Source organism: Lolium rigidum, unplaced genomic scaffold (assembly GCF_022539505.1).
Source record: "Lolium rigidum isolate FL_2022 unplaced genomic scaffold, APGP_CSIRO_Lrig_0.1 contig_33893_1, whole genome shotgun sequence".
In the NCBI taxonomy this organism is placed as follows: domain Eukaryota; kingdom Viridiplantae; phylum Streptophyta; class Magnoliopsida; order Poales; family Poaceae; genus Lolium; species Lolium rigidum.
In genome coordinates this window covers 10,881-23,151 of record NW_025900252.1, presented here as the reverse complement: position 1 = coordinate 23,151, position 12,271 = coordinate 10,881, and the positions used below count along the sequence as shown (strand labels likewise).

Genomic DNA, 12,271 nt, shown 5'->3' with positions numbered 1-12,271 from the left:
TAGAGGATTGTGCTATTGGTTTGAATGTCTCGTGTGATCAAACAAATGAGTTAGATACTGGTATGAGTGCACATTTTGTTGATTCTAATTCACACTTTGATATGACTGAGCCAATTAAGATAATTCACACCGAGAATGGACCATGCGACATAATTGTTGAATCTGATTTCGATAATATAAAATTGGTTCAGAATGATGTAGTTTCAGCTAAAATTTCACAATATAATTCTTTGTGGTCTATTATATTGGATTCTCCCATGTCTTTGTCACGTGCAAGAAACAAAATTGCTGAAATCACATATGTGAAGAGTGTCTACATCCCTGATTTTATTTTTTATTTGGTTGGAGAGTATGATGTGGACAATAATTTTATGGTGCATAGGATTTGCATCACGTGTGATGAACTTTCTTGTTTAATGGAAGATAAATCTACTAGTATGCTCAATCATTTTGATATGACCTCCAATTTTGGTATTAATCATGGACAAAATAATTTGTTGCAAAGTTGCTTGTTTCAACATGATGTGGCTAGAAATTTTGTGACATTGAATTTTGGGTTACCAATGTTGGGATGGTTTAATGATGAGTATTCTACATTACATTATAATTTTATGTGCCTCGCTTCTATTTGCAAATTGGGTTGCGATACTTGTTGTTGGAATGCTAGGAATTATCCGATGAACTCCTATGTAGACTGTTTGTGTTCAACATTAAATGTGCAATGTGAGGGAGGTGTCAAACCGGATGACCAATACATATACCATGTACACACCTTGTCTCTTGTGTTAGCATGTTTACAGGATAAACATCGCCGAGGACGGCTTTACTTTAAAGAAAGGGAGGATGATATAGACATGAATACCTCGGATACAACCATATGCAGCACATGCGAATATATTTCTCAGGTGATTTCTACTACCAATATTCTTATCTATTATTTTATAAATAAAGATAAAGATACAACACCTATTTTCATTATATGCAGAATTATCGGCTACATGTACAAGCCACGTGTTAAGATGCGGGAACCAATCAAATACAACCTCAGATGTACATGCACGTATATATGTTTCTATACATATACGTGTGTATGCTGCTGTGCATTTCCAAAACAAAGAGTAGACAAGTCATGTATGCATGCATATGCATTTAAGGAAGCTGGAGACCAATCACTCAACGTGCAAGGAAGAAATAGGACTCATGTGAAGCCCGACGTTTGCCTTCATACGGGAGCAGCAGGCCAGTACATGCTCCGTCGCTTGGGCCTGCACTGCTGTATGGCATAGGCCCATGAGACCTCGGATTACTACGCCAATCAACGACTTGATCCAGCGTACCAGCATCCTCCATAAATAGCTGCCATTGTATTAGGGTTAAACTTGGATTTTGATTAGACTAAAAGTTAGCCATTGTTGTAACTCTCGTGTACTTCTTTTGAGGCCAACGCCCAGAACAAGACCGACTATTCGGAATCCCACCTTATTCAATAAAGCTTTCATCTTTCATCCGCAATTATATTGCGGATGAAAGATGAAAGCTTTATTGAATAAGGTGGGATTCCGAATAGTCGGTCTTGTTCTGGGCGTTGGCCTCAAAAGAAGTACACGAAGTTGCAGCAATTGGCTAACTTTTAATCTAATCAAAATCCAAGTTCTAATGACGGCTACAGAGGGATATATATGGAAAGTGTCAACGTCGGTTTTAGCTTTTGAGTTTTACTCGCGCACGTCAAGTCCGGCCAGCCCTGTAACATGAAGTCCCGCGCCTTATATCAAAGTTGAACCCATATACTAAAAGGAGAACGATTTGGCAACTATTTCCTCGCTCATTTTGCCCAACCACACGTTGCCACGTCCTTCCTTTTTACTGTAGCCGCACAATCAATTCCTACATGCACGAGATGGTTGGTTCTTTTTCCTTCTTTTTCTTCTTTCCTGCAATTCGCGGTTACAGGAGGCAGCCGGTTGACCCGTTCTTCCCAAGCCGGTTACCTTCTTTTTCCTGTTACTAGTACAATACCCGTGCGTTGCTACGGGTAACAAAATAGGTAAAAAAATAGAAAAAATAGTTAAAATACGAGCATCAACCATTACCCACAAATATATGACAGGAAACATGGTCTCAAGACCAACACTAAATTAAATTTAATAATGCTCCCTTTGATCCATAATAAGTGTAAGTTGCACTACAAGCATCATATCATCAACCTGATTTTTGTTGGCAGTAGGCACACAAAATGGAATCAGAGCCTAACGTCACGAGTGAGGGTGATGTCCGGATGCGGAGTGATTTCATTGTGATCTAACAACTTATGAAAAATGTAAGGACTAATCGATACACATTCAAATGTGTGTAATGAATAAGGATAATCTGGAATAATAAGTACCCTACGATCCAAAAGTGTTGGAGATTTTATATTGATGTAGTATAAAGTTTGTGCTATTAAATACCCAACAGTTATTTTGGATCCGGGAGAGTGAATCATTTTGAAAAATACTCTTGGGACATCAACTTAATTATTTGAAGTGCATTTTTAGACCATTCACATAAAAATGAACTTACTTGAACAATTAATATAAATCCAAAAAAACGTTGCAAACAAGGTAATACATAACAAGAATGTTTGCATAATCTGGAAATATATTACTAAATGTCATACCAAAAACAATAGTGGGAAGCAACTCCCTGGGATAACTCACTGTGTAGCAAGCATTTAAGCTTAAATGATCAAGGATCATAGTTGATACCTGGACGACTAATTTTAGTGTCATGCCCAATTTATTGCCTTAACATGTTGTGAATAACATTAGCTTACATCTCACAATCCAAATTTCAGAACTGGAGAACAAGACAGGCCATAAGGAGACACCACAGCAACTAACTTGTGTATCCCTGCAAATCAATCAGAACACAAAATGGCACAACCTGCAAGGATAAAAAAAAACTCTGTCAGCTGGAAAAATCATTCATGGCAGTATCTGGAAATTGTCAAGGCAGTAAGTAAAACATGAAATAGCTCGGGCAGTAAGTAAAATGCGGAAGTCCTCCAGAGAGAGTAGCAACGTACTAAGGCTGCTCACTGCTCACGACTGGGATGGATGGCTGCATAATATATATATTTTTTACCCGAAGAAGCTGCACTTACAATATACTCAAGGCTAGAGACAGATAACGAGCAACATCACGAATTTTATGACAAGGTATATCATATAATTTTTTGTTTCAATCACTGAAAAATGGCATCAACCTTACCAAACGTGGATCTAATAATCATCAACTTATGCAGCCGTCATTCCAACCCAACTAAGTATAAAAAGGAACATAATTTTGAGCCGACTATGTTTTTCATGACGAATTTGTAGCAAAGGAGAGTAGATTGTGTTATCACCTGCATATTATGTAACTGGAAAAACAAACAATAATTCAGGAGAAATTATAACTCTACCCACGCTTCAGATTATTTGATCCATTTGATGATTCAGATTTCTTTTGTCGACCATCCCTCATCTGCTTTATCTACAGCAATTGCACAATAGATGATCAAATCACAGGGTTACGACACTCCTGGAAAGCAACAGAGTCTGCTGAAACTAATTCCAGAAAACTGGTGTTGTTGGAAGAAGGTAAAAAAGGATAGAAAGACATGTACGATAAAGAACAAAACCTGGTTGTTCCTCAAATTCCGGAATCTCTATTCTGGAGCTTGTGACCGAGGCATGAAATTCTTTTCAGATAAAGACCAAACTGCTAATATGCTTAGAACCAAAGCATCGAATAAAATTCCGGCGAAGTTCTAACCTCTTCAACAGGCAACAGAACAACACCTCACCAGGCAACAGTCCAACACCTCAACAGGCAACAATCCAACACCTCAACAGGCAACATAACAACACCAATAAAGAGAGAGGGGATATGAATTGTAACGCAGGGAGGAGACGGCCTTATTGATTTTATTTGAATGTACTCAGCTAGTTGGATTGTACTTGCCCATTCATCAAACTATGAAAGACACACTGGAGTACATTTGAAACATAATAAACAATGGTTTGTTACTTCCGAAACATAGAAGCAATAAGAAACTTTCAACTAAATGATTGGCTTGCCTCAAATTATTGTTGCAAAGAGAGATAGGGAATCAGTTACCGGATTCTTTTGGTATGTCCTATGTTTCGTCGCATGACTTCACTTGGTGTCGGCTCGGAGCTATCATAATGGTTATAAACGCTGGAAGGTGACCAACTTGGCCTCTCCAAATATGTGTTGATGCCACTCCCAGTGCTGACGATATTTTAGATATGCATCATTTCAGTTACTATTTCTAGTACCTAATTGAAATGCATAAGCAACAATGTGCATTGAACTCACCAAAATCTGCAAGTTGGCATTATGTGTTGCTCCTGTTGCGGAATTCATTCCCAGTTCCTTGTTTCAAGGTTGCCAGTGTATCTTGAGCTACATTCAGAGGTTTCATTCTATTAAGCATTAGCACATGTTTGCACCATGAGAGATATTAAAACAAAGGGCCATAACATTAAACACACAAATCAGTCATTTTGTTCTATTAGGAAAATTAATCCGGAGAGCGGAGCACTAATTCAAGGACAGTAGAAGACTATGGATAATTTTTTCTAAGAAATAAAAAGAACTACCATGGTAACACAGATCACACGAGAAATGATACACTATTAACTATGATCTGCAAGAAACCTCTTATCAGTGATGTTATCAAAAAATTGTACCTGCTTGATCACCCGATATATGTGGCCTAGACACGTTGTCCAGAATCAATGACACCAAGAGCTGCTCGACATCCTTTTTCGGGACGTTTAGCTCCTAAATACAATTAAAACAATTGATGTTAAAGATGAACTCTATGTCTTTAGCTCCTAAATACAAACAACTGACCAAAACAGTTGATGTTAAAGATGAACTCTATGTCTTTAGCTCCTAAATACAAACAACTGACCAAAACAGTTGATAATGATTCACAAACTATATGCCATACATGAACTTTATATAATACTTTGCTTGATTTAAGTGCACACATATGATATGTTTGAAAAATGATCTGAAATGGCTTTTTTTTAATAGCAAAGAGAACAAGGAAATGACCCAGCTTCATGCCATATGTCGTGTAAACCCTTAAAATAGACCAATTACATGCCCAGCATGATGTATCTTTCATGTAAATAATATAATACTATTCTAACAGTAAATTCCTGATGTTCATCTCGCTGAAAACAAGAACAAGCTTCCAGGTGAAACAAGAAAATGTGGATATACACAAGTCAGTAATCACCTGTGATGCCGGCCCAGTTCCGGCGATGTGTGGCCCGTGGCCGCCAGCGGTGTCAGGGTGTTGTCCCGAAGGGTTCGATGGCACACCGGCCGATCCCCTCATCGCTGAGCTCGGCGACGCAGCTGGAGGAGGAAGTGGCGCGGGAGCGTGGGATCAAGGGTGATCCAGCCGAGCCCTCCTCAACGTTGGAGGAGGAGGTGGCGCTGGGGCTTGGCAGCACGGAAAGAGGATGACAATGGGGGCGGGGACACGGGTCCCTGAGCCGGTGATCGGCGACATTGCCTCAGCGCGGGAGGAGCCGGGACTGGGCGAGCCCCGCCTCGCCGACCTGTGCATCGCCTCTGGACCGGGAGATGTGTCGGGGCACCCTCCTCGCCGTGGACCGAGAGGAGTCTGTCGATTTGGATCTAGCGGATTTTGTGGACGGCATGGTTGATTTCATCTTTTTGCGGAGGGTTAAAAAGCAAAATACCAAGTGAGGGCGACGCGCGGATGGGACAGAGATTCAGTAACATTACAACAGCATGGCACGTTGTGCCATGACTTCTTATCCACCCTACAATTTCCATCTAACGGCTGCAATCAAGCAATCAGAAAATTTTGTCAAATTTGTTTTTTTTGCTGCGCCTAAAATACAAAGTATTTTTGATTGAAACTTTCCATACTCACAACATGATTCGTTGGCAATACATATATTTTTTGTTTTGAATTTTACGATGATTTTTAATATTTTTTAAAAAAAATCATCAAAAAATTTAAAACAAAAAATGTACATGTTGCCAACGAATCATGTTGTAAGTACGGAAAGTTTCAATCGAAAATACTTTATATTTTGGACGCAGCAAAAAAGAGAAATTTAGCAAAATTTTCCGATCGCTTGATTACAGCCGTTAGATGAAAAGTATAGGGTGGATGGGAGGTCATGGCACAGCGTGCCATGCTGTTGTAATGTCACTGAATCCCTGTCCGCGCGGATGGACGAAGGACGACCGAATGATGAAGGGAAGGACGGACCGCCTGATCACGGAACACATTCCTCTTTTTAAAGTAGTAGAGATTTCTTTCCTTTCATGCACCTCTAATCTCCGGTGGTTCCGGTTTTAGGGTATCGTGGCTCTTCCATTGTTTTCTTTAGTGGAGTACGTGTCATGCTGCTGTTATTGCCGGACGATTCCACCGCATTGACCGGATATTTTTCTTTGACGGCCTCTCTCGAAAGGACAGACCCCGTCGCAGCGGTATCTCATCTTCTCTTGACCTCTACCATGCCAAGCTCCTTGATGAGCTCCGCCGGCACCGCACCTCCTCGCCCGCCCACGCCGCCGCCGGCCGACGCATCTCCTGCACGATCTCCCTAGCAGGGTCCCCACCCGTCGCACAAATTCCACGGCCCCAATCGCTAAGCCGTGTTGAAGCTCGGCCCGCCTCCGTCCGCTCCCGCTCGCCACCGGAAAGGATCGGCGAGACTCGCGCGAGGCTACCGCACCTTCGGGCGCGCCGCCGGGACAAGGAGAAGGCTGGATGAGGCCTCCCCATTGTTCTCCCCCGACGGATAAGGAGGAGGTCGCCGGAGCACGACGAGTCCCCAGCGGCGTCGGCGCACGGGAGGCTTGCACCCGACACAACATGCGTCGACGAGCAGTCAGCATGCCTGACTGCATCCTCCTCTCCGTTTCTCTCTAGCCTCCTCCTCCTCTCTCTCTCTCTCTCTCATCCAAGATAGGATGCAGCGAGGATGCATACGGAGTTACGGCCATAGTGACCACGGCCCGGCGATGAGAGTGGAGCATCCTGAGAGTGGAGCATCCGACGAGGATGGAGACAGCCGCGGCGGCTGGTGAGCTCCACCTCTGCTGTCAGATTTTTCTTTTTCTTACGATTTTTGTTTCTGTGAAATTTGGGGTTTTTTGTTTTTTGAACGTGGATTTACGGATGCGACGAAGAGGTAGATGATGTGGAGTATGGCTGCGCATCAGGCTACATATTGCTTCAGATCAGCTTCCCCTCTCGCTTCAATTTCAGTCCACTCACAGTTTATTTTTCGTATTCAGTTTATTTTTCGTATTCAGTAGTATTGTACTTTTCAGAAGTCTATTAGATGGATGGTCTAGCTGCAAAATAAACGTTAGGGAAATCTGCTCCTTTGATCCTTCTTTTAGTTATTTACAATAGCAGATTAATTAATTCTTCTGCTCAATCGGCCCTTATGTTTGTCATTCAGAGTTGTATATGTCAGATGTTAGGAAAATCATTTGGCATCTTTCTCAGCTATATTTGTGTGATTATTTTGAAGGCACAGTATTAAACACATAGAGAAAAGGAAACCTAACTCAATTTCTTTTGTCTATTTGCAGTTTTGTCAGTAGCTATTTGTTGGCTAGGCCTGGAGGTTGATACGCCAACAAATCATTGAAACCCAGTGCTTCACCCTGCTGCTACACTGCAGACATGCTGTTATCTATAATGTTTTGATTTTTTTCAGCATTTTTTTCGTCTCAACACAGGTTAAGGCCGGATCCAACAACCTATAAAACAATGTGTAAAAGACTACACCTTCGGCATCATAGTGCCATCTAATCTCATTTTCTCTCTATATGGTCTACTATATATGTGCTGAGCACCATCTAATACGTGTGGTTGGCGTGAGTTTGATTAAATCTGCACATGAAGATGCTTTGTAGTCTGCCATCATGTGCTCTAATGTTCTTTCTACTAGAACATGGGTCAGATAACCGAAGGCAAGAAGAGAAAGGGTACCAGCGACAAGAGACGCCCGGCCAAGGCCCTCTTCAAGGGGAAGCAGAAATCTTAGTCTTGCCAGGTGGTTGTCTAGCTAATCTGTTGGTTGCACAGCTCACATTTCATCGTAACAAAGCAGTGATTCTAAAACCTATTTTTATTGCAGACTGCAGTTGCAGAACCGGGCCAGGACAAGCGCGCCAGCAAGGAAATCAACCATGAGGCTGCAGATGAGGCTTCTCCTCGGTTTGCCAGCTGAGGAGGTCCGGCCTCATCTCCTCCGTTGGAAACAGTCCTATAAGCTTCCTCTTTGTCATGTCCCCCTCCCCATGTACACAAATAAGAGGAAAGGAAGCAGTGAAACAGGTCCCGACAGGGAGAAGCGACGGCAGAAATAAAATGATGTGCGGTTGCATTGTCTTGTGGTGTTGATCATCTGATGGACAGAGAGGAGTTTGCTTCCAGGATCTGTCAAGGACAGAGCGATCATGTCGCTGCAGATGTTGTGACAACGCGTTGTGCTCGATGTGTTCATCTATGTCGATGCTATCCTGGGCAGGGCACTTCCCGTCTAAATATTGTTACAGTAAGTATTTACATCTTGCTCAGTTTAGGAAGTTCCATTGCCATCCATAGAAGACAAACTAACCACAGCGTGCTAATTGCAGGGTCAGGTCCATGTTTAGGTTTTTAACTGAAGCCTGCAGATGATGGTCACAGATCATTTCCAGGCACGATGAACTCAGTTTAGATAGGAGACCCATACAACTACCTCTGTTTATTGTACTTCTCTATCTGATGAGTTGAGGTTTACCTGCTTTAGTTCTGATCTTTGTACTGTCTGTTGTTGTATGTACCTGCACTAAATGAGTATACCATAGGTTGCACTTTATTGACCTACTGTCTCCGTGGTGTTTGTTCTTAAGCGTGTTCCAGTTATCAATCAGACTACCAATGAGTAATTTCACTGAAATGAACCAACTGAAAGCATGCTTTAGAGTGTCGCAGCTATTTTCTTCTGGCCTTTGCTCTTGGATCTCTTTCATGTGATAGTTTTGGTTTTGATTCAGGCAGTAACTCAGGACAGAAACAAAGCACCCATGGTGCCTCAGAGAAAGATAACATACCAGTTATTGTCGGCTGAATCCGCGCTTACTTCACGGGAGGTTGCCTAAATCCTCTATCATTCCTCCTTAGACTCTTGAAGGTATTGTTTTCCTTCCTTTGTTTTCCTACACGAGTTCAAAACCTCTTCTATGGAAGTTGTAAATGTTCAGAAAAAAAGAGCTAGGCAGGGAAGCATATAATTTTGATTACACATCCACCTTTAATGAATTAATGTTATTTTTGTTGCGCCAATAGGACTTCCATGACTTGCTTACAAAATCCAAACACAGGCACATGAATACTTGGCTAAAAATACTTTCCAGAAAAAATTAGGAAAAGAAATATTGTGTTAACAATTCTGATGCTACAGCTTTGTATACCAAGGTATTGATCAAATGCAACTAAGTTTTCATCTTTCTTGATACACAAACAGCTATGATTGGAAAAGTTTTAGTTAGTATACATCATGCTTACGATTTGTAAACCAATGTGCTAATCAAAGTTAGAGAAAGAGAAGACAAAAAGGCACCTTATGAATTGATTTTGATGCTGCATCTTTTGCTTATCCACAGGTGATGGCACCCTATCCGCTCAATCGCCAGTGAGCTTACTCAGTTTGGGTCACTGGTGCCTGCTGCCGGAGCCGGATGGCGCAAGTCTAGCTCCTCATCCTCCAGCTCTACTGCCGGTCTGGCCCTGCAAACAAGCGGGCGGCTTGCTATTGCTCGCAATGGCATCCCCAGCGTGGCATGGAACAAACGTAGGATCCAGCGAAGACCAGCCACACCGGCTCGACAGCACGATGCACTGGTGGAAACTACCTCCTTCGCCCTCGGGCTCTACGAATCAACGACGCGGCTGAGCTTCAGTATTGCGAGCCTCGCCCGCACGTGCCTGCACACTTTCAGTCATCAAAGCATGCCGGCCATGGACCCACGCCGGCGTCCTGACTGCTAATTCAACACCTCAGCGGGGCGCATAGTGCAGCCTCTGAGCGCGTGCCCGGCCGCCGCGACGTGAGCCACATCTCCTTGGCCGCCGGCACGCCGCTGTGTCGAATCTGAGAGAGAGAGGGAGAGGGGGGAGGAGAAAAGGATAAGGATGGAATCACAACTAGAGCGGCAGACAGAGACAGTGTTAGCCGTGGAGGCACACACTCGAGCACTCGCTGCATGCGCGTTCCTGTGTCACATGCTCACGGCGTGTGCGTAACAAGTGTCGAATTAAGTAGTACAGTAGTGTTGTACCTGCAGCTGCAGTCTATGGAGTAGAGAATTACCGTACGGTTGTGTTAGAGTACATGCACAATTCTACATTGGAGGTCCGAAAAGCTGATGATCAGCGATGGAGCCGCGTCGAGCTCAGGTGAAGAGGTGATCTGCCCATTTTTTCCTCGGTGGCTGCTACGGTGGTGCCAAAGAAGATAGATAGACGTTGGTTTGTCACATAGGTTTATCCTATCTTTCCAGATCTGTAAGATCGGTGTATACGTACTTTGTATCTCATCTTTTATTTATTAACGAGAATCGTATTACCATGCCAAAAAAAAAAATTTATTTCTTGCCAACACGAAGCAATAATACAATAATCATAGTTGAAAATAAACTTGATGATGTTAACAAGTTCATCTTTGTCTTCACTATTCTATTAGTGCTAGCTGTTTAATACACTTTGTAAAATATTACCTATGCTTTTTTAACAAAATAAAATGTTCCTTTACAGGTTAAATGAACATAATCCAATTCTTATTCCAACCTAATAGTTTGGATGTGCTAAGGAAACTTAAATGCTCTGAAAGCACGGTACTGAGATTGGTAATAAAAATAGACATTCCAAATGGATGTCATTTAAGTACAGAAACCTCCATTGATATTCTAAAAAATAGATATACTTATAATTCAATATTCAGTACTCCCTCCTTCACAGTTTATTAGGCGCGCGCGTACCCCTAGGTCATCAATTTAACCTATATAATTTAAATTATATAATACAAAAATTATATCATTAGAAAATAGAACATCTGAGCTTTGCAATGATATAATTTTTATAACATATAACTAATGCTAAATTGATCAAATTTGCGACCTAGGGGTACGCGCATGCCTTATAAACTGTGAGAGAGGGAGTAGTAAAAATATATGTACTTTATTTATGTTCTGGTTTATTTTAAATACCATATGTTCATTCGATTCTAATCCAAAGAAATAACTTCCTAATAATTCACATAAACAGCAAAATATTATTTTCCTAATTAAGCTTCATAAGTTTTAGACAACAGTAAATGTAGTGTGCTAGATAGTTTCTAACCTAACTTTTCAATTTCCATATCGACATTATTGATATAATTTGCTTATCACATTCAAACACCTATGTCTTGCATGTCACATGAATAACTCTTATGAAAATTTTCAAACATATTTAACGTCCGTAGTTATTTCAAATTGCAAGCATATTATTTCATAAATATTTGCAGTATGTATAATATGCAGCCAAATTTAGATATTTTGTGCCTTTCTAAACAATCATTGGAAATAGGTCCACGCGCGGGCACAACATGGCACCGCGCTTAAACTTACTATTACTTTAATTTCAGTAAACATGCGGCCTCAAGCAAAAAAAAACCAATGACAATTATTGCATGGAAATATAATCTAAACTAAAAAAAAAATATTCAACGTGTTAAGAAAGAAGGCACCCGACAGAAATCAATCTAAACAGCAGTCGTCTCATTGAGGTTATATACCAATAATCGAATATACAAACCATTAATTGCTTTTTTATTTTACACATCAGAATCACCCACAGGGCGCGGCGTGCGCCGCGCCAACTTTCCTAGTATAAGGAAAACGCTTTGCTTCCGCCGGGGGATCGCACACGACGCGTCCCCCGGGTCGAGCGAGCGACACGCGTCCCTTGTGGACCCACCAAACCGACGACCGCACCTTATCCCTGTCCATCTCTCTCTTCCCCATCGCCCATCCACTCATTTTCGAATCCAAGCAGCACCCTGCTCACCGGTGGTTCCCAGTGTGGCCGTCAATCGATTCCTGGTGTCGTCGCCCGCTGCTGGTTCTCGGCGTCGAGATCGCCGGTGGCTCCCCGCGTATCCGCACGTACCTTCTTCGC

General features: G+C 42.0%; 2 long non-coding RNA genes across 2 annotated transcripts; one reads left to right on the top strand and one right to left on the bottom strand.

Moving 5' to 3' along the window:
• Window positions 1-2,576: 2,576 nt before the first annotated feature.
• On the bottom strand, window positions 2,577-4,407 carry LOC124681097. Its single transcript, XR_006995712.1, has 2 exons — window positions 4,144-4,407; window positions 2,577-3,516 (listed from the first exon to the last, which is right to left on the bottom strand). It is a non-coding gene; the product is annotated as an uncharacterized LOC124681097 (long non-coding RNA).
• A 3,373-nt stretch (window positions 4,408-7,780) lies between these two features.
• LOC124681096 lies at window positions 7,781-10,072 on the top strand. The gene is made up of 4 exons (XR_006995711.1): window positions 7,781-8,120; window positions 8,205-8,624; window positions 8,707-9,245; window positions 9,718-10,072. It is a non-coding gene; the product is annotated as an uncharacterized LOC124681096 (long non-coding RNA).
• Window positions 10,073-12,271: the final 2,199 nt, after the last annotated feature.